This window comes from Rhagoletis pomonella, unplaced genomic scaffold (assembly GCF_013731165.1).
Source record: "Rhagoletis pomonella isolate Grant_MI unplaced genomic scaffold, Rhpom_1.0 Rhpom_scaffold_00002, whole genome shotgun sequence".
Taxonomy (NCBI): Eukaryota; Metazoa; Arthropoda; class Insecta; order Diptera; family Tephritidae; genus Rhagoletis; species Rhagoletis pomonella.
The window spans coordinates 67424156-67447020 of NW_023458556.1; the positions used below are offsets into that span (position 1 = coordinate 67424156).

General features: G+C 34.8%; 1 protein-coding gene across 10 annotated transcripts in view; it reads left to right on the top strand.

Moving 5' to 3' along the window:
• The window catches only part of LOC118734012 (Ca(2+)/calmodulin-responsive adenylate cyclase), a 325153-nt gene that overhangs the window by 114592 nt on the left and 187696 nt on the right, over nucleotides 1–22865 (top strand). Inside the window, exon 1 of one of the 10 annotated variants that reach the window (XM_036463691.1) lies at nucleotides 22512–22623. The exons of the other annotated variants lie outside the window; for them this stretch is intronic. The gene's annotated coding sequence lies outside the window, so the exon portion shown is untranslated. Of the gene's footprint in view, nucleotides 1–22511; nucleotides 22624–22865 lie in introns of those variants that run through there. 10 annotated transcript variants of the gene reach the window in all.

Below are 22865 nucleotides of genomic sequence, written 5' to 3' on the forward strand. Positions count from 1 at the left end.
TACGACAACAAAAGTACAAAATGTTTGCTTTGAAAATATTTTAGCTGTTTCATTTAAATTCACAACAAATGGTAAACAAATACCACTGTCATTCACAATAAAACACCTATCGGACGCGTGGAAACGATCCCAGTCGGAAAAGTAGTAATGCATTATATGCGTGATAATATGAATAATATAATGTATTTCTTATGAGTTCTCGATTATATTACTGCTAACTATGTAATCCGCATTATAATGTATTCAAAAAGTTCCAAAAATTTCATATTAAACACATTCATTTCTCGATACTAGGTAATGCAAAATTGAATGCCCCACTTTTCTTAGGACATCACCCTGGGGAAAAAATGCATTTTCGAATGTGAAAAGGGCTGTTTTGCTGATAATTTTGTATTACTATACATTACATTTTCCCACTGGATAATACGAAAACTCATTTTATACGATACGCTTGCAAGCGTTTATCGTCTATCCTATGAAAATTCATAATAGGGGGGTAAAATACCTCAACAGTTGCTCTGTATATCATTAAAATTATCAATGTGTAACTGAAGCAGACGTTATTTAGTTAAAAGCTTTATCATAATCACATAGTTCAATAAATTTATTGTTGGCAAACCTCAGCTAACCGAGGAGTCCAGGTTATGAAGATAGCAATCTGTTTTTAACCGACTTCCAAAAAAGGAGGAGTTTATCAGTTCGTCGGAATATTTTTTTTAATTTTTTTTTATGTATGTTACCGCATAACTTTGGACCACGTCAACCGATTTGGATAATTCTTTTTCATCGGAAAGGTAGTGTCTCAGAGGTGGTCCCATACTAATCTGGTTAAGATCCGATCAGTGGTTCATGAGATATATATATATATATTTTTTTTATATGAGAGTTGAAGTCGGTTTTTTTTTTACTAAAAATTACTTGTTTCTTTGTACTCATTTATTTTTGTTATGCCCTGCTTTTAGGGCCGTTGAATTGATAATCGTTTGCTGCCATAAACTTTTCCACGTACCTATGTACATACAACATATGCAACACATAATAATGGTTTGGCAGCTTATTTATAAAAGGATAAGAATGTTTATTGCTAAAATTAAAACACAACAAAAATACAATTTATAAATAACGACTATACCCACGAGGATGGCTGCAAGCATTTTTAAAGTAAAAACGCTTAGTCGAAATGTCAAAAAAATAATCAGCACAAGTTTTTTGATTTACGTAATTATGTCATAAAATTTTAAGCGTCGGACAGGTGGTATGAGTAATGTTTGAGAGCTGTTGTTTATGTATTCTCAATCGCTTATTTGTATGTTGCGTATACGCCTACGTACATATTGAGACCGATTACTCGCTTTAACATACATAAATATTTCAAAATCTATACATATAATAACAATAAATATTCTAACAAGAAATTAATTCTAATTTATGGAAAGCCTTTAATTGAATAATTAAGAGACAAATTAGGATTAGCTGTTGACACTTGCACTAAGCAGGCAGCTACAAAGCAACATACTTACATATGGGCGATTCCAGCGAAAAGCCTACCGCGTAAAAAATTAAAAGTCCTATATCTAACTTATTTATAGGCCCATTTGGTTGCTATTTATAATAAATACTGGTTATGTAAGCTGAAAATTTTTTTCCAAAAATGGTGTCGTTAGGTGGCGGCAGGGTCGAGATATTTTTCAAAACCGCATTTATGCTCTGATTTGTTTCATATTTGGGATGTTTAGTTGAGACGTAATAAGACATAGATTTGATTTGATTTAGACATAGATGGAGCCGCTGGTGGCGCTGATGTCAAAATAAAAAGGACGCTCGACATAAAATGCATGTTCTCTTCCCGTTAAAAATTCTTTCAAAAACAATATTAACAAAACTTTTTCAATGGAAATTTTGGTAACGTAACGCCAGGTAACGTCACGTCAGATAATTCAGCTGATTAAACCTAAGCAGAAAAAATTTCTACATTTAAAAAATTGGAAAATAAACCTTAAACATTTCCAATGTTACTACAAAAACTTATACAAATAGTCTTGCCCAATTCGTAAAGTTTTGCAATTTTGTAACCCAAGTCAAAATCCACTTTTATTTTTCGTAACGCCACACCAGTGCGTATGTTTACTAATATCCTTAAATCGCTACCACCAATAATTGTAATTTTTTTTTTACTGAATAAGGGGGTATTTTAATTGCTATGCGTATCAGTAAAACCTTTTTAAAATTTTTACTTTTTCATTTTGTCATACGAGCGTTACGTAACGCCAGTTTTGAAATACCCATATATCATATTACTGGTGCAATATTACTCATAGCGCTTCTCCATACATACATATGTACAATGTTGGCAATTTCCAAAAAAAAGTGCTATTTTGCTGTCTCCCCGTTTTACATTGTTTTATGATGGTAAACACGAAAAAAACAAAACATCATTATACTATCCAAATGAAAAACCAACAGCGAAACTTTTTTTGTTATTATTGTAAGCCGCTTCATCGGCCACCGTGGTGTAGTTGTAAGCAGTGCGCGCTTTCACTCCGCAACGCCTGGGTTCAAACCCTGGTCAAAGCAATATCGAAAAAAAATATAGAAAAAAGGGTTTTTCTTAACAGCGGTCGTCCCTCGGCAGGCAATGGCAAACCTCCGAGTGCATTTCTGCCATGAAAAACAGGTTCTCTTGAAAATAAATCGCCGTTCGGAGTCGGCGTAAAACTGTAGGTCGCTCCGCTTTGTGTGACAACATCAAGGCGCACGCCACGAATCGGAGGAGAAGCTCAGCCAAACACTAACATATGTATAAGCGCCAATCTATTATTATTATTATTAAACCGCTTCGTTTTCTTTTGCGAACGTTAGTAATGCGCGGTAACGCTAAGAAAATAACTTTTATCGATTTTTTAGCGTCAACTTCGAAATTACATAAGTATTTATAATTTACTCAGTCTGTTTATAGGTAATTTTACCTAATTATGCTGGTATTTAAGTAAGAATTAAATTCTCAATTGATTAATTTTTGGCTTTTCATGCAAATTGCTAAAGATCCTAAAATATACGTCATCAATAAAAAAAATTGCGGCGTGCTAGAAAAAAACCAAATGCATTTTAATTTAACATACCTAGATATTAAAAAATAGAACATAATTATTGCAGGCCTGAGTAATCAAATAAAAAATATTCATTTTTATTATGCATCATATTTAATATAATTAAACCGGACTAACTTTAGTTGTCACCAACCACTACAATATTTAGTGAGTATGAACGTTCGTATGAATGTACAAATCTATGTTTGTTAGTCTTAGTCACCATTTAAATTTTTTCATTTTACTTTATGTCTGCTATGTTTTTTTTTTTAATTTACTAGTAGCTAAATATGACAAATTTCTCCTCGCAATAAAAGTTTTGACGGACGACATTTACTCTGCAATAAAAAAACTGTAAATGCTTCAACCTTTAGCACCTCATAAATTTTTTAGGGGATTTTTCGCTACATACATAGGTATGTTTAATAAATATGTGCCATATACATATGTATGTATATGGAAACAATTTATCTTTACTTATTAGCGCTTTTCTAAAAGAGAAAAGGCTGATGCTTCTAAAATTGTACTGTCCTACAGAATTTATGCAATAGGATTATCACGATATATATTTTAAAGAAGAGAATATGCTGAATATTTTCTCTGGACAAAGCCAAAGTCCAGCCAAGTTGCGTCCAAAAATATGCACTAACAATTCTGTAAGCGCTTAAAAAAAGTACAAAAATTTTAAAAGTTCTGCAGGTTTATCCTAGCAAATATAGTTTGTAATTTATAAGTCTAGTAACAGAATCCTTTTCTGAAAATGGACCATAAGCATTTTTTTAAAGTCCTGTTTATATATAAACAGGGTGGTCTAGTGTTTTCTTAATCATATGTTATTTTGACAATAACTGCTCTCTCCCGCTGGAAATCTTGACAGAAAGCCAGTATCATATCTCTGCGGAAAGAAATAAATCGCTATACGCTTGGACAACGTTGGGAAATAATGAAATCTTATTGGACAACGATTTTGCTCGAAAAATCATCTTTTCTGACGAAGCAAATTTTCATCTCGGCGGCTATGTTAACAAGCAAAAATTATCGAGAAGACAATTCATCCTCAGAGAGCGACAGTTTGGTGCGTATTTTGGAGCGGTCAACGGTGAGCGCTACAGAGGCATATTATAAATGATATTTTGTGGCCGGAAATTAAAGCCACGAACTTGGACGATCTTTGGTTTCAGCAGGATGGTGCGCCTTACCACGCAGCTCGGTGTTATCAGTCCGATAGGCTTTCAGGATGTGAAAGAAAATGTCGAGCCATTCCGGAGATAGAGCCAGAAACAGTAAAAAAGAAGAAACCGTAGATAAGGCTAAGAGGACACGCTACTGCAAAACGAACCGAGGCAGCCACATGAATTAGATCGTTTTAGAGCTTAAATAGACGGCAGCGTTGATCCGGATCAACTCGGGAATTAACTACAGTTGATCCGGATTAAGTTCCAGTTAATCCCGATTAACGCTGCCGTCTGTTTAAGCTTTTACATAAATAATGGGAGTGTTTGCTCTTTTGTTCTACATTAACCTTGCATCCTTGCACGTTTACTCCACAAATACACACGCAAGGAAGTTACATGTGTTTCAACCCATGTTTACCTGACAATTAAACGTTCAAATGTCAACTATTCTTCGCAAGTCAATGAACTGAACGGTTGTTATGTACATATGCAGTAGAGTTGGGAAGTTCACGAACTAGTTCGTTCAATGAACTAGGTCATTGGATCGATCGAACGAACTAGTTCGATATTTAGAATGAACTATTCGCTCCAGTTGCCGTTTTTCTTAAATTCTACATAATTTGATTTATGTATATGTATTAAGTGGAAGCAAATGCGAAAGGCCTTATCAAAAAAAAATTTAAAAAATCAGGGGTCATTTTTAGTCACTTTAAACGTGCACATTTTTATACTGAAATTGAATAGCTTTTAAAAAATCTGAGTAAAAGTTTTGATGATTTTTATTTTTAATTTGATGTATTTTTGTGATTTTTGCACAAAATTATAATTTTGACATATATGGCTTATGTTATACACTCACCTATATTTTTATAAAAAATGTACGAAAAAATTTAACATTTAAAATATTTGTAAAAGTTACAGGTTACTAACTACGTTACCACCACATATGTATGTACCTAAAATAATTATCTGGACTGAATTGTTACAAAGCCTACATATTAGGGATTTTATTTTTTTTGGTTTTTACGATCCCGGGGTTTCCGGGATGTCGTTGGTTAAATTCCGGGATCCCGGGATCAGTCTCGGGGTTTAGATATTTATTATTTTTCAACAACTTAAATCGAAAAAATTCCATCAATATGGTTTGAGAAGCTCTCCTATCATATAATAAATAATTAGTAAATGGGCTTGGAACGTACTTGTTTATTTAAAATGAAAATTATTTCATAAGTAACAAAACGAAAGACAGTAATTAAATCTATATGCATTTAATAATACTTTAGCATGTACATATATAATACAGTAAGTTAAGGTATGTCGAAAAAAAGCTTGATGAAAAAAAAATTCAGTCAAAACATGTATTTTCTGGTTCAAAGACGTTCATAATACTAGTGGCAGAAATAAAATAAGCGCCTTATTTTGACCAGTTTTATCTATATTTCTTTTCTTTATTCATTATTTAATTTTTTTATAAATGTCTACCTCATATTACATATACTTAAATGCATATAAATGGGCATTTCTCTGAAGTCATGATTTTTTTAAAAAGGCTTTATAATTTCAAAAATATTAATAATTCCAAAACTTATTAAAAAAATTCGGTGCAATATAAAATAAAAATATGGGTACCAAATGAGAGAAAAAATTCTGTAGAATTTTTAAAAAGTTCTGTAGAACTTTTAAAAAAATCTGTAGAATTTTAAAAAAATTCTGTAATTTTTTGGGTTCACAAGGACGAATAGGAATGCCCCTTTAATCTATTTTATTTTTTTAAGCTAATAAAGCTAGTCCTTAACATATTTTTTTTTTGTAAATAAGAAGTGCCCAATTTCAAGGATATTCAAGGATAAAATTATAAAAGGGCATTTTCAATACCTACTCGTCCATTACGCACCAAAAAATGTAATCTGTTTTAACTTAACAGAATCTTCTCTTTAATTTGATACCCATACTGGTTTTTTAAGTACATTGCACTGAGTTTTTTAAATCATTTTTTTTTAATTACTCATATCTTTCAAATTTCAAGGTACTTTTAAAAAATCATGATGTCAGAGAGAAAAATTAAGAACGCAGTTTTACTGCATTTGGCCCTTGGTTTCGGGAATATATTGCTTTTTTGTGTGTAAAATTTCCTGTCGCAAGGTATTATATATATATTGAGCTACATATTTATAAAAACTATATTAAATATTAAATATACAAAAGAAAATATAGCCAAAATTGGTCAACATAAGGCGTTTCTATTATTGCCACCAGTGTAAACTACAAATCCCCAAAATCCCGGGATTCTAGGCAAATATTCCCGAGATTTTCGGGACTTAAAAAAGACCCCGGGATCCCGGGATTAACATTCCTACTACATATCGATGGCTGAGTGGAAGATCGACCTATCTCGACAGCCAGTTCGAAAACACCCTATCAGAAAATTTTTCAACAACGCCCTATTTCAGAATTTGATTGAAAAACGTCCTATCTCAGAATTCTATTCAAAAAACGCGCTATCTCAACACATTATCAATGTATTTTCAGCTGAGATAGGGTGTTTCTCAATAAATTTCTGAATAGGGCGTTCTTGAAAAGTTTTCTGAGATAGGGCGTTTTCGAACTGTCTGCCGGGATAGGTGAATCTTCCACTCAGCCATCGAGATAGTATATGTATGATCTCAAATGAATTGCTTATAAGAAAGCTAATATTTATGTTATCTTTGAATGTTATTCAAAATAAAATACTAAATTTTTTTTATGAAAAATGAGTAGTGTTTTATTGCTCGGATGCACTATTTAAAGCTGTGAACTAAAATGAACGAGGATGAAGTAAATGAACTAGTTCACTTGAGTGATTTAATCGATCATCGAAATGAACTAAAAGTCCCAACTCTAATATGCAGCTACCTAAACGCTGCACGAGCGTACCTATGTACGTACATACTACATACATATGAAAGTACTGCCTGGATCAGGAGTTCTTAAACTTTTAAGATGATGGAACCCTTACTAACCACATTTCATTTTATGGAACCCCACATCAAATTACTAAAACTAAAAGGCTGAGCAATTTAAATATGAATAAAAACTTTTACTAGAAATAGTATACATACTTTTAATTTTAATAATCTGATAAAGATTTCAGGTGATTTACCAAGTGCTCAGTTATGACGCTCCACATTTCATTTTGCAATTCGTCACGTTCCTTAAAGAAAGTTGTATATAACCCTTTGGCTACAGCGGCCAACAACACATGCCGGTTAGAAAAAAAACAAGCTGGCAAGCGCAAGCTCAACACTCTTATGTAGGTATGGCATTCAGTTCGGCAATCATATGTACCAACTACGAGTACATACGTATACTAGATAATTGCGTCTGGGTCAAGCTGTTTATAGAACTTTTCTTTCTGTGTGCAACTCAAACCGACCACCGTGCTTATTCATACCAAAATAAATTTCGCGGCACCGGGGTTTCTACGGAAACCTTGGGTTCCGCGGAAAACACTTTAAGAAGCTCTGGCCTAGATTATTCCAAACCATCACCGCATAAATTATGATAATTGCTTCAGAACTTGCAACCTGTCGTTTTCTTGTGTTATGGTGTTCCTACAAGAGGGAAGCACTTTTACATACATACATAAGTATGTATGTATGTAAGTACATCCGCATGTAATAACTTAATCCTTAGGCTTTAACCATCAACGTTCTTTTGCAATAACAAAATTGTTGTAACAACCCTGCAGGGAAACCGTGGACTATTTAGTGAATACAATTTCTAGTTCCGTACAAGATCTTTATCGCCAAAAACGAACCAGTCCGATAGTAACTAGATCCCCACCAGTTCAAAATCAGCGAAATGTGGTACTCTTAAAAAAAACTATTTTATTTCACTTTTTTCATTAGTAATCTATATCTGAGGTGACGAATTCAAAACTGGTTCGGAATTATAGAAAAAGGTATGCAGAACGAACTAGATCTTATTTGTCGAATTTAGAACTAGTTCGGAACTATTGAAAAGGGATGCAGCGGGGGGCTTGTTTACTTTATAAGGATATATGTTTGGCGGATTTTCGTTAAAATACCCTTCTATATGCACTTCGCAGATGCTTTTTCATAGCATGGTAATACAAAACAAAATTTTTTGTTAACATTTTAATATCTTGGGACCGTCTGGAATCTAACCAATAACAGCGAGCACCTCTGCAAACTCAGCTACAGCCAAAGGTATGTAAACGTACATTTCTTACAATCATTCAAACAAATTTAATTTTGAAATTTGAAATTGACATTTCTTTCAAAGTAATTTAACATCGCACACACGGAAGAACCAAAACGATTAAAAATCGTGATACCTTTTTCTTTCGTCTGTCGATTTTAGAACTGTTTCGGAACTATAGAATTTAGAATTAGGCCGGAACTCTCGAAAAAGGGATACAGTGGGGAGGCAATTGACACTTCCTAGGACAACGCCATGTTAAATTCGCCAGTTGTTTGCATGCAAAAAAGATTTATCGTGAACCAGTACTGGGTCTAAATGTACTAGAAGCGCACCAGTTTAGAACTAGAGATTTTCCCCACAGGGAAGTAACCTCATAAATGTATGCCACTTACTTGCATATGTACACTGAGGGAAATAATGCATAGTAAAAATGAATACTTTATATTTGATTATCGTTTAAAAATGTTCGAATTTAAAAATAATATTTGACTGTTCACATCTGAGTACATATATAAGTGTACATACCAGTGTTGCCGTTTTAGCCCTTTGGTGGCTAAATTTGGCTACCAAATTTTTTTTTTGGCCACAAAAATTTTAAATTGCCCCTAGCCCTTTTTTAGCCCTTTTTAAAATTTATTCATCATTGACATTAAAATTTTTTTGTATGATTTTCATGAATTTAACTCTTCGCTCATAAAGCGAACGCCTTTCCTTTAAGGCAAGTAAACATATGTCTATGTATGTTCCTTACGTTTCTGGGCCGTTATCGTATCCGTTAACGATTTAACTATACATTAAATTATGTGTTACACAAAAAGTTTTTTTGTTGAATAAAATATTAATTCTTTTCAGAGTTCATTGTTTTTCTATACCAGTAATTATAGAAAATGTTTGCGTGTATATTTACATATTTATACTAGCAGTGCTTCTCTACACCAAATATTGAAAAACGAATGAAAAGTCCTAGAATTTTTCTATATGAAAATTTATCATTTGTTTTATTTCAAAATTTTTGATTCTTTATTTTAAATCTTAATCCAACACATTTGGATATACAACATTTTTTGTTTTTCCATCTTGGGTATGAATAAATAAACAATTTGGAATGCCAACTCTTGAACAGGCCACGTATAGCTACTAATTCCAGTAATCTACCACAAATATTTCAAGAGATATACTAGAAGAAAATTTTTGTTAGTATGAGTGGTGCCACGCCCCATTTTCCGAATTCGGGGAAACTTAACCCAAACCATCTGCATAATAGCCCGACTATGCCGTATAAATTTGGTTGAAATCTTGCACTTATTCTTTATATATAAGATGTGAGGTACCACGCCCTCTTTTCCAATACCGCCCATTTTTATCCATGAGTATGGAATTATTTGTTATACCTCTATACCAACTTCCAGTACTCTACGACAAATATTTCAAGAGATATACAACAACAAAATTTTAGTTAGTATGGAAGGTGCCACACCCCCTTTTACGAATTCGGGCAAACTTCACATAAACCATATGCATGATAGCCTGAATATTTTTATACTTTAGTTAGTATGGGTGGTGCCACGCCCCCTCTTCCGAATTCGGGAAAACTTCGCATAAACCATCTGCATGATACATCGAATATGCCACATAAATTTGGTTGAATTCGGTGAAGCTGTTCTCAAGTTATGAGGTCACACCAAAAACGTGCACTTATTTTTATATATAAGATGTAGGTAAAAAAATTTAGCTACCATTTTTAGCCACAACAATGATTTTTAGCTCTTTTTTAGCCCTTTTTAAGCTGGAATTTAGCTACCACTAAAAATGTTTCGCGGCAACACTGGTACATACGCACCCCAAGCATGCAGAGCGCTGCTCTGAGAGCGGTGACAACACACAAATTCATACATAGTACTTGTTTATCCGTACAAATCGCGTGCTGTGGTGTTGATGGATATTCAACATTTGAAAGCAAATTTATATGCCTGGGTGTAGCTGAGTGCGCAAAGATGCATTCCACAATTTGTTGATATCCAGAGTTGGTCAGGGTTCCAATTCCACTGCAGGCAACATGCAAGTTAAAATTTTTTTTTTTAGTTTTCGTCTTGATTATTCACTTCACGGATGCTTTTTCAGAACGAACGCGGTCATTTTAATATGTGCGTAATTGAATTCAATATCTACCAATATACAGTACTTTCGTTGACGTTTATAGTAAGATCAATTACGTTTCTATTTGATTTTAATATTTTTTCCCCTCAGTGTAGGTATGTAAAAGCTGTCATTAACTGACATAACCTCTGTCAGGAGGTCATAGAATATTGAACTTTCATTGGTAGTAAGTGCGCTTATCGTAACCATTTCGCCGAAATGCGCACGAAACGCTTGCTATTAAAACAACAAAGCAGGCAAAGAAAGCAATACGGGTATATGTGTATATATATATACATACATAGCGTTTTATTTTTGGCAAAATTGGATAATCGCATAAGCTTGTTAAGCCATTAACAATAAAATTGGAATAATTGTACCTACCTACGTGTACCTCAAATGTCTATTATTTAAATATGAACTGTGAAAATACAAAATTAGTGAGGGCATATGCCTTATTTTAATTCGATTTATTTTTGAAACAAACTCAGTGAGTAATCCTTAAATTTATTTGCCAACAACGTGTGTTCACCGATAAAAAGTTTCCAAATGCATGCACATTTATCTATATGTACTTATGTATGTACATATATACTACATTTATTCAGGTGCAAATACATATCTAAATGCTAAAAATATGTAGCAGAGGTAAGCTAAATTTATTCATTGAATGGAATTGAAATATGTGGTCACAAATAGCTAAACTAATTAATTTTTAACGCCGTATGACAGCCACATCTGTGCCAATATATTTTTATTGACACGTTCGCCCAGTAAGCAAATGTTACCGCCACTTCAAAATACATACATACGTAGATGTATTTTAAAATTTGCAAATATGTTAAGGCAAGATGCCTCGCGCATGTGCTAAGACTGAAGCTCGATAAATCAAATTATAGAAAAAGTTCTAACAAACAGTGGTTGTCCCTCGCCAGACAATAACAAATCTTGTTACCTAATCGGTCATAACCGTTTGCGCTCTCACGCGCACCGAATTGACCTGACCACGAAGACGTAGTGTCGTCATGCAGACGAAGAGACGTCGGTCATCCACAATCGAACCTTCTATTATAAGGAACTCTTCGATCCACCTAAGGTAGCTGCTTGTATCTTGGCTATTAGAGCTAGGAAACAAAAGCAAACGTTGATTGCAAATTTGTTCTTCTATCAACTGAAGCACCTCTTTCAAAACGTATCTATTTTCAGACAAAAAACTGTACATATATTACTACAAGAAAATCCCGTTTCGCAGTATCTATGTACATTTAAAAATAAAAGCATTTTTTACAGCACAGTATTTTTTGAAACAGTTTTCCAATAAAATAAAGGAATTCCTGGTATCATTGTACCATTGTACGCCCCGATATAAAATGGGCGCGTTCATAAGACGTTGAACCCAGCTAAATGAACAGCTGATAAATGTAAACAAATGAAATTGCAACAAATAGAGATAGTTGCGCCGACAGCATTTAGAATTCAACGTTGAGCTGCCGCCGTGTTGAAAAAATCTTTCAATGTTATAATGAATTAAACCGTGTGTAATTTGATAGCAAACATCTTAAAAACATATAGTTAGAAACGTAATATTATTATAAAATATTTTAGTTACTTCATCACATCAGTAATATAAAATTGAATAAATTTGTTTGCAACTGCCACCTAACAAAACGGCGTTAAATTTAATATAAGCGGCATTAGTCTTTTCGACACGTTGAGTTCAGGTAGCGTAAAAATTTTCCGCTGGAAAAAATGGCGGAAAGTTGACAACTGTTGAGCTGAGCGGAACTACTCAACTGCGCGTTTCTAAAACAAATAGCCAACAGTTACCCAACAACTACGACTTATGAACGCGCCCAATGATATATTTAACAAAAGCTAAAGAAATCCAAATCTCCCACTTTGTACAAAAATTTGGAGAATTCAAAAAAGTTACCATCAAGCTACGTGGTTGTCTCTAGATCGAAAAACGAGAAACCAAATCGATCATGTTGTGATAGACGGAAGGCATGCTTCCAGTGATCTGGACGTACATACACTCCGAGTTCCAAATATCTACTCGGACCACTATCTTGTTTCAGCCAAGATACGCACCCGCCCCTGTGCAACAAAAATTGTGCGCCCAAAAATGCAAGCAAAGCTTAACGACGAATTCTGCAATCACAACAGCCAGTCAAAGTATTCGCTACTCGACTCTCACACCTGCTCTCAGAGAGTACTCTTCAACAAACCGACATATGCGAGCAGTGGAACCACATCTCCCGTTCATTAAGTAGCGCCGCCGAAGAAGTAGTCGGATTTCATCGAGCTCGAAAGAACAACTGGTAAGATGAGGAGTGTCAGGAAGCTGCAGAGAAAAAAGATGCTGCCTATAGGGCCACGCTGCGATCGGGCGTAACGCGAGCCATATGGGATCAATGCAGGCAGCTGAAGAACGAAGCGAGACGTATTTGCCGCATTAAGAAGAGAGAGTCCGAAAAACGTGAGTGTTGGCCGACAGGGAAAACGCCTGTAAATTTTACCAGAGAGTTAGGCGACTTACGGAAGGTTTTAAAGCCAGGGCAAGCTCTTGTAAGAACAACAGTGATGACCTAGTAACTGATGTCCAGAACATACTTAAATTATGGAGGTAACACATTTCCACCCTACCGAATGGCAACAGCTCTGAAAGTAGTGGAGAGGACGAACTCGATCTCATTTTTAGGACACAAAACATGTCAATCCTTCAAGTGGTTTTAATTAATTACACCAGACTGAGATTGAAACACCCAATTTTTCTAAATTTTTGTGTATGGGAGAGTTTTCGACCCTCTCTAACCGGCTAAAGCAAATTGCAATAATCACGTTCTCTTATACCTGTGACAGGTATTAAGTATTTTTACTACGAACCGAGCAAATACCATATGCGTGTTTTGAAATATGAGCTAAGTACTATGTGAGAAACATGGTATTCATCTAATAACAATTGGCACGTTCAGAAGGCGCAACAGCTCAGTAACTGTTGCGATTGCACCTTCTAAGCGCGTTGTTTTGTACTTCTGATCAACTGAACGGTTGCGTGTTAGATGATCCTAATATTTTTCTGATCATTTGAGACGAGAGGTTGTGTGTTTGGAATTTGACAGCTAATGTATCAAGCCGTTCAGAAGACACATTACGATCACTGATTTTTTTAGCAACGATTGAGCTCAACTGCTGCGACTTCTAAACCTACCCAATACCATCTAAATTTTCTTAGTATTTCGCTGGTAATCTATGAAACTCAGCTGCGAATTGTCAAAATGAAAACAAAACGATTTCCATCATTAGGTTTGTATAGTAACTTCTCCAGTAAAACATTGCAGCGAGAGCGTAAAAGCAAAATATGTAGAGCGTAAAATTGAGAAGAAGAGAAAACTAGCAGAAAAAGTTATTGAACACAAAACTAGTAAAAACTTGCAAGCGAATAGTTGTTGTACCGTTTTGATATTCTGCTGTAAACATTTTAGTATTTATAAATCAGTTTTAAACTCTTTGCTTAACACACAAGCACTTACACATTAATATTTTGATTTCCACTCATTTTCTTTTGTTTGTGCTTCTTCTTCTTCTTCGGCTAGCTAATTTTTGCTAGTAAAAATTTCACTAGCAAGAATTTGCAGCTCTCCCGTGTTGTTACGCTCTCAATTCAGTGCTCTCTTGCAAACCTATTGTTATTTTGTGCCAAGAAGCTAGTATGCGACATCTTTTTATTTACTGTTTATTCTTTGGCTGTAAAGAATTTTAATTTCCTTGTGCAAATCCATACTTACTTATTTATTTATTTATTATTAGGAAAGCGCTGGAAATAAGCGGCTGGCATCCAAATAATATATAGATTGATTTAAGTGCAAATGTTTATAGATTCAAAAAGCTTTTCTGGAGGTTTTGGGATCCGAGGGATCTGTATCTGCAATTTGTTTTTACCAAAACCGGTTGCTGGGGGCGTTTTGGTGCAAAAAACATAAAGAAACATTGGCCCTTCTTTTTATTTTTGCGTCAAGGCGCACCCTAGCGGCCGTTTTTGGTAAACGTAAATTCCCTAGAAAGGCCTTTTTTAATGTGTGAGTAAATATTTGCATTTAAATCAATACATATATGTAAATTGTTTTAAATGCTGCTCTCCGACCACCAATTTCAAATTGTAAATATAAACGCTTAAAATCGCCTACCTGAGAAATCTGAGAAATTTATTTTCTCTCAGAAGGATTGGTTTCATGAATTCCAAAGAAAAAAAAAAACTGGAAATGTCTTAAAGTCTGTTTTCACGAGCCCGAAATTGCGCAATTTCCACACTCAATTTTAATTTGAAATTTTTGCTGTTTACACGACCATCTTTCAATCTCAATTTCGATGACAGTTTGTTTTTTTTTCGTTTGTAGTTGTACTGTTAGTTTTCTTTGGCCCGGTTTGTTTGTTTTGTTTTATTTGCTTGTTATTGACATTTGTTTTTCTTCATTAATTCACAATAAGCTATTTTCAGAGTTGTATTCGCGAAGTTGAGGCAATTTCGTCTCAATTTCGATGAGCTACATCGATGTTACCACCACCAACACGCTTTCATTCAAACGAAAATATGGCTGTCAAGCTACCAGCTGACCGTTCATTGCCAGCAATAGATATTAAGCATAAAGCTCTTGCATACATACATACATTTCCGACCATGAGCAAAGAGCCCTCTCCATTGGCAATGTATTTTCCGACATGATTATCACGATAGTGTTTGCCTTAATTAGGTTAAAACTTTCCTCCGTTAAATACACAATTTGACAAATAACCGTAAGAGGAAACATAAACGGTACCGAGAGAGAAGGACATTTCCATACAGCCATAAGGCTTTTGATTTGCGACAAAAATTGTAGTGCTTTTTTCATCATATCGGTGCTAACTTGCAGTCGAAATTTACATCGATGAACAACAATATTCTAGAACTTTAACGCAAGGGAACTCGAATCAGCTAACATTTCTTTGAAGTTGCTAGCAATGCCACAATTAAAGAATAATAAGAAGTTAGCTAGTGAAAACTAAAAGGGTAGTTGTTTTTTTTAAATCAAAGGAGAGTCATTTTTTGTAGTAATCTTTGTGACAGCATATACCGCAGACGAGATTGTGGTACATGAGAAGTTAGGAGTACGTTTCCATGCACTCCCTCATTACCACTTCGCTGCCTGGAAGAACAATGAGCATTAAACAACTGAGTTATAAAATAAATAAATCATATTAACTATACCATGCGTATATTAACCTGTTAAAAATTCTCTTTCGTTTTCATTGGGCGGGGTTTTAACGTGGCGGCACCCAAACCCAGCGTTTCAAGCCTTCTCACTTTAGTTCGCTCCCAAACGGGTATTTGGTCGCTACCCAGAGGATACGTGGATATAAATATTCGGCCGTTGTGAGCTGCGATTTGAACCGTACGCACAAGAATCAATTCTGGTCACTCTCAGGTGAATGGAAGTTAAAAGTTTTTCCCTCTTACGTGGATTTCTGCATACGAAACCATCCTCCTATGATGTTGGAGAAGATAATAAGAGCCGCAGAACTGAATCGTCCGACGACATCGACATTATCGGTAAAAACAAGAGCTACGTCTGGTCTACCTTCTCGGAATTAGATACAGAAGCAAACACAGACAGTCGGAGCATATGCGTCATGGCACCCGCGTCATTGTTGACAGTCACAAGTTTGAAAAGTAAACGACTTCGTTTATTTGGGATCCAGCATTAACACCAATAATAATGTTAGCGTTGAAATCCAACGGGGAATCACTCTTGCCAACAAGTGCTAAATACTTCGAACTGAGTACACAAGTAAGAAGTAAAGTCCTCTCGCATCGTACAAAAATCACACTCTATAAGTCACTCATCATGCCTGTACATGATCTTGGGGTTTTCGAGAGAAGGATTCTGTGCAAACTTTATGGGCCTTTGCGCGTTAGCCATGGCGAATACCGCAGACGATTTAACGATGAGCTCTTTGAGATTTACAACGATATAGACGTAGTGCAGCGAATTAAAATTCAGCAGCTCCGCTGGCTAGGTCATGTCGTTCGAATGGACAGAAACGCTCCAGCTTTGAAAGTAATCAACGCGGGTCGCGATGCTGGTAACAGAGGAAGAGGAATGCCTCCGCTTCGTCGGAAAGAAGAAGGTGGAGAAGGATTTGGCTTCACTTGGCATTTCCAATTGGTGTCAGTTGACACAGTAGATAAATGACTGGCATGCTGTTTTGGACTTGGCCAAAATCGCTCAGGCGGTTACAGCGCCAATAAAGAAAAAGAAGAAGAAAAATGCTCATAAATACATAAATACTACGCCCGAGGCTAAAAACTGTATTTCGTATGAAGTCACTACTCGACACTCACATAGAAACTTTACTCAATTAGACATACTAATTTGCATATTTTTTGCTTAGAAATAAAAAATACAAAAGTATGAGTAGAGTGTATGGACACACATACTTTTGTAAATGTCTACAGATATGCACACGTACATTTATTATTTTGTTTGACGCTAACGAAATTTTTACACATGTTGCCAGCTTCACGTGAAACGTGACTTATTTCGTATGACACCAGGTCATCAACGTGCTAAAACAAACCACTTGCCACCCTTTTCACCTTACATACCCAGGGGGCAAATGTAATGTATACTAATAGAAAAAATTATCTGTGAAACGGCACATTCGAAAATGCATTATTTTTCCCAAGGCGATGTCCTAGGAAAAGTGGGGCATTCAATTTTGCATTACCAGTAATGCAGGAATGAATGCGATTTAATATGAATTTTTAGCGAGTTTTTGGATACATTCGAATTATTTACATACATTACATTATTACCACGCGTGGAATGCCTTGCTACTTTTCCCACTGGGTATATATATACAATGGACGAAAACGGAAAAAAGTGTTTATTCAACTAATTGAAAAACTACTTTGAAACAAATGCAGTAAGTAAATGTTTCGTATTTTGATACTCTTTTTACCGAAAGAAACAATTTGTGTTTTGGAAGTATGACAAAGCATCTTTGAAGTGCGGCACGAAAGCATATTCAAAAGAAACATACTGACTTTGAAGTGCTTTAATCCAAATACATTTTAAAGTAGTTGAAATCAAATGCAGAGTCGGGCAATCGGATTGCTGCTTGCACACAATTCAAACTTAACATTTGAATGCACACTTACATGTCTGGCTGTAGCTTAGCGTGCAGAGATGCTTATATGAAAAGAGGAAGAAATCCTACTATTTGTAGTTCGTAAAAAAGTACTTTTTAAATTACTTTTAAAATAGTTCACTTTCCGACAGGCTACCGAAATATACATACCTATGTAAAAGCTATAGTATATGAGTGAGTAGTGGTGCGGCAATGATATGATGGATATTTGTGCACTATCTTGCTGGATTTAAAACACAAATTCGTAGATATTTACATACTAGAAACAAATCATAAATTTGCACTTTTATACACTGCCTACCGTCAGCTCATTGAGGGAGCGTTTGAGGTGCAACACTGATAACAGCCAATGGCAGCTGCCGTTGCCACAGTCACTAAGCTTTAGCCATCGACAATGTTTATGTGTCTCATGTTTTTATTCTCTTTAGTGTTGTTTTTGGTTTTATTATGCTTGTGGGCACATTGTACCCGCACTAACTATGCCTAAAATAGCACACAGCACTGCGGTCGTTCGCCGTGATTCATGTTGCGTTTATGCAAAAGCATTGAAGAAGCGCGCACCTGCTGAAGCGTAGAGTAATTCGCAAAAGTGATCACGAAATTACTGTGGCCCAAATCCATCTCAAATCAGGCAGGCTAACAATTTCACATCGTAGATTTGCTTGCCGATGAAATATGTTATTCCAGAAGGAAAATGAGAGGATACGTATTTTTTTCTTTTTTTTTTTGAAAAAACGATTTTCAATAAAGATATTCGCATATCAATTTTGAATGATAAAAATGAAATTGCACATAAAAAAAAAATTGTTTTGCCTGCCATTTTTTTTTCTAGTTAAGATAAGGCCTAGCTTTCATTGAAAATTTCTTTACTCAAAATTCAGAGAGGGAAATTTAACTGCTGGTGGATCGTACAGATTCAACGCACTTAATACAAAAACAGGTATAACAGTAATTTTTTAGTTAATGTATACAACTAAGAAGAAAAAACAAATTTCCATTAATTGGATGCGAATTTTATGAATTTATTTATGCAAAAAAATCGCGATTTGATACATACGTACGAGTACGAGTACGAGTAGCAGTCGTTATGTCGCATGTTGCACAGAATAGAAACATGAATCTCCGATTTTGTCGCCAACAGAAACAAAACAATTAAAGTACTTCTTTTAGATTCTTACTTGATTAATCCGTTTACAAATTAATTTTGTAAATATTGTTTTCTAAAAACTGTTTTGATAAAAAAATTGATTTTATCAAGCAACCGCCACCTCCATCTTAGACTTTTTCCAGTTAAACTTTTTCTTCTAGTACGAGTGATATTTTGTATTTTAATGTTTTGGAACACACCTTCTTCTCATATATTTCGTGTGTGGAGTATAATGAAAATTGTAACGTATTTACATATGCAAATATGTATTTCGTTGGTGTCTCTAGCTTTTTATTCTACTGTTTTATGCGCGATAGAATTGACTACTTTGAGAATCGATTTGAACAAAATCAGTAGCAAAATACACTTATAATTCCCAGACCTTTTTGTCGGGAAAGTTTATATCGAAGTTTCGAGGCTTGTCGTTGCACCTTTTGTAGGTTGAGTAGATAGGATTCGGAGCCAACCGCCTCCCACCATACCCGCGTGCCATAGGTGAGAATAGGCCTAACTATCGCCGTATAAATCCAGTGTATTTTGTACGGTCGAAGCTTCCAGTCATTCCTAATCGTAGCTTTACAGTGGTGGAGCGCGTTAAGCTCCTTTTTTCCCCGCTCCACGGCGTTCCTTTTCCAGGGAAGTTTAGAGTCGAGAATAACGCCCAAACCTTGCCTCTGTTGACAACGGAGGACGGAGTTCGTAATTTGTCATACTTAATTAGGTCCTTAACAGTTAAAGCCTGAGCATTTTTAGTAGTCACTATTCTTAGGTCCATACATACATAGGCACATACGTATGTACATACATACATACATACGTCACATGCACGTGAGTAAGTTTCTGTTTTACGGTGTCATTTGCATATCGGCATAACATGTTGTCAGTAGTATGTAGTGTATAGAATACCTGTACAGCGTATCCTTGCACGTGCATTTTTCTATGCAAAAGCTACGTATCCTTTTTGTATTTTTTTTTCACTTATTGCAACTGTTCTACTCCTCCTACAGCACTTTGTGTGCTTTATCTAGATTTGTATATCTTACATACATACATATATATTCTAATACAGGTATGTGTGTATTCAAATGACTATGTGTGGCAATTGCGAGCGCTCGTTTGGCCAGAGATGAGCTTTGGCTTGCGTTTTAGCAGAGGTGCAATCACAGCTGTGTGGATATTAAATGCCTTAACAAAATAGACCTTTCACATGTTTTGTTACCACAGAAGCATGCACATTGCCTTATATACGAGTAGAAATGTACTTACCAGCAAATGCATTGTAATTTTTCCAGTTCATCAACCCCGACATTTGCTATTTCTATTACTTGCAGTTATATTTGTATGTTCTATTTTTAATTTTTACACCTGTCTACTTCGCGTTTTACTGTTTTTATTTAATTTAATTTTGTTATCATAACTGCATTCTGGTGCCTCTCACTCATCATTTACATACTTTTCATAGCGTTTCTGTTTCTTTTCAAATTTAGCTGTAATTATTCCGTAGTTAATATTAATTTGCACATGGTAGATAAGCAAATTAAGTTATTCAAATTAAGGCGACTCTTATTTTTAAGCTCGATTTATTTTCTGTACAAGGGGTGTTCGAAGAGCACTGCAATTATATTAGACGATGAACGAAATAAAACAGAATTTTGCTTTTAGTTAAAATAATTGGCAGCATAATAATATTACTGCTCAACGAAGGAATAAATATTTATGATGTTACATTAAATTTTATAATTAATAGCAAAGCACCCTGACATGTTTAAGGATCGATAGCTAGCTATTTATAAATTCTACCATATTTTCTTGTTTTAGTAAGAAGCCATCAGGGTTGGGCACGCTGCACCAAATTTTTAATGTACTGAGCATTTCATTACCACTATTCCTGTAATGGTAGTGAAATTTGAAATGCATACAGTGGTAGTGAAAATTTCGTTTTCGCTACCACTAAGCAATTAGTGGAAATGCATTTCAATACCACTATATGGTTAGTGGCTATAAATTCCTGAACAAAACCGTTCTAAGGAAACGGGTATTTAAATCACAGATCGCTAAATTTTCCTAAATTTGTAATTAGTCAGTGATAGTGAAATTTTCGTTCCCTTACCGCTAACGAGATATGTAGTGCTAGAGTAATTTGAAATGCACTACCACCAGTGTTGCCAGAACTTTTTCAGAGAAAATGCTGAATGGGCAAAAAATAAAGCTAGAAAAAGCTAAATCAAAATTCAAGTTACGGCTAATAAAAATTGCTAAATCAACATCTCAAATATTTTTGGTTGTTATTATAACTTGATAACAGTGTCAATATTTAGGACAAAAATGATGCATTCTTGTAAAGAACAACTTATTTTATACTTTTACCCGGTTAGTACAACTTGCGGGTACCATTCCTGGCCAACTTCTCCGCAACGCGACTCCCTACAATATCAATATGGCTTGTTAGCCAAATAAGTCTCACCGGGGAAATTTAGCTTGACAACGTCGAGCGGTTTAACACACTTTCGATTGATGCTATTTTGATGGTGCCCTTCATGAAAGAACCATCCACCGACAAACTTCAACCTATCCGTGTAGAAATTCACCGGCGTCGTCTTGCAACTACTGTTTCAGTTTCACTCATTGCTAAAGGTGATGTTAGTTTCGAAAGAGCTCAAAATCTAGTCTACCGTCGCAGATATCGCACAAAGTCGAAGCCTCAAAAGCCTTTCTTTGTGTTTTATAACGAGGGAAAATACAAAAATGTGCGATAATTTTGTACTTCATGGGCGCAAAACGCACTTTTTCGCGCCTCTGAGTACCTTTTGAAAGTGTAAGCTTAGATGCTTACTTATATTAAATGAGAACTCGCCGAAGTAAGATATCATGACAGCATTTGTCTTTGTTTTTCAATCCATACCTAACACTACAAATAGCATAAAACATTTTAACACTATTGAAATTTGCAGCTATTACTTAGACAAAAGTAAAAAGCTAAAAAAAGCTAAATAATTTTAAGAAAAAAGCTAGAAGCTTAACAGGATTTTTCCGGCTAAACCCATAACCATAGAGTGGTAGTGAAATTTGAAATGCACTACAACTGACCACTAAAGCTCTAGAAAGCCAGGCGTATTCGAAATTTGTATATTCATCAAAGTGAATTCAAAATTTAACAGAGCACATTCTTAGATAAATTGAAGATAAACTAAAAATAAAAATAAAAAGTACTTAATAAGAGTCACCCTAATATACACACATTTATACAAACGTATGTATATAAGTATGCATATCAGCACGAACATTTATAATCGTATTCAACCCAGCATTGTGCTAATTGTTTTTGCTTGGTTTAAGCGCTGCGCTTATTAAAATACTTCTTATTAAAAATCATTTAAGATTACTTCGGCTTATTTACATAAGTGTGGAGGCTTTGTAACTTGATTATTTCTGTAGGCACACTCACATTACACACGGTATTATAAATGCATGTGCTTACATACATACGTACATATGTTATCTGATAATTACTTGTAAACATTTCATTATTTAAGTATTTTAACATTTTTATTATTTTTCTTCTCTTTGCAGGTAACTTGCAACAATTTATTTATTTGTTCTACTCGTCAAGCTGTCGTTCATGTAATTTGTACGAGTGAGTTTCGTGTGAATAGAAATTCCTACAATATGAAATGCAGGCACTGTAACGGTATAACTTTTATTAACAAAAAAATACTTTTTAATGATATTTTATTTTTTTGAAAAAGAAGCTATTTTTGAGTTATATGTTTTACTTAGGGCTGAATTCACAGTGCGTAGTTAAACCATAAGAAGTTAAACCATCGTTAAATTAACAGCTAAAGAGTTTAACTATGAATTAATATCCGCAGTGGTATAGTTAACTATAAAAATTCATATCGCCTGTAACTATACAACCTCGAAAAATCGATG